General features: G+C 46.3%; 1 protein-coding gene across 1 annotated transcript in view; it reads left to right on the top strand.

Annotated features, from left to right (window-relative positions):
* Window positions 1-724, top strand: part of VOLCADRAFT_107363 (uncharacterized protein) — a gene marked incomplete at its 3' end in the record, with an annotated part of 14,298 nt that overhangs the window by 5,432 nt on the left and 8,142 nt on the right. The gene's annotated exons all lie outside the window — the stretch shown is intronic.

Raw genomic sequence — 724 nt, 5'->3', positions numbered from 1 at the left:
GCCATCCCTCGCTCAACTCTGATATGAACCCCACCCCTCACACATACACACATACACACACATAATATATGTTGTTGTTGTTGTTGTTACATGGTCGTGGGTGCGTTCCCCGTACCTGCAAACCACCCTAGTACGAGCCGAGGGCTCAAGGGCTGCCAAATCGCCTATAAGCACCATCCTACCTCGCACTTCCAACGAGACAAATGATGAAGGATACTAACGACCAAAGGGAACGATAGAGTTGCGGTGAGACCATATACGTTCCAGCATCCTTGCCAGGCGTTCAGGTTCCCACTTCATAGCGTCCTTACATAATATATACATCCTACACGCATTCTTTGTTTCTGCATATGAATATGAACAACCCCTCGACCCCACCCCCCAAACCCATTCTCCTACATAGCTGTTATACGGCATATCCTCTTCCAGAAGAATCTTTTTATTATTATTAACCAGTAACACCACTTTATTCATTTGTTCATATACAGCTATTCACTTGTTTATGAAGCTGGATCAAGCTTGTACAATTCCAATTTCTTTGCTTTAACATTATTGGTCTAATGTTGGAGGTATCCATTTATGGTATTATCTTTTCGACGGTCGTCCGTGCTTCGCCTCATCTCCCAACCACCACATAAGCCCTGTAACATCCCCCCCCCTTTTCTTTCCTTGCCATCAGCTTCACTCACTCGTGGTTCGCTTTCCCTCCCCCCCTCCCCCCCCC

Source organism: Volvox carteri (assembly GCF_000143455.1).
Source record: "Volvox carteri f. nagariensis unplaced genomic scaffold VOLCAscaffold_64, whole genome shotgun sequence".
Classification (NCBI taxonomy): Eukaryota; Viridiplantae; Chlorophyta; class Chlorophyceae; order Chlamydomonadales; family Volvocaceae; genus Volvox; species Volvox carteri.
This window is presented reverse-complemented; position numbering and strand designations above follow the sequence as displayed.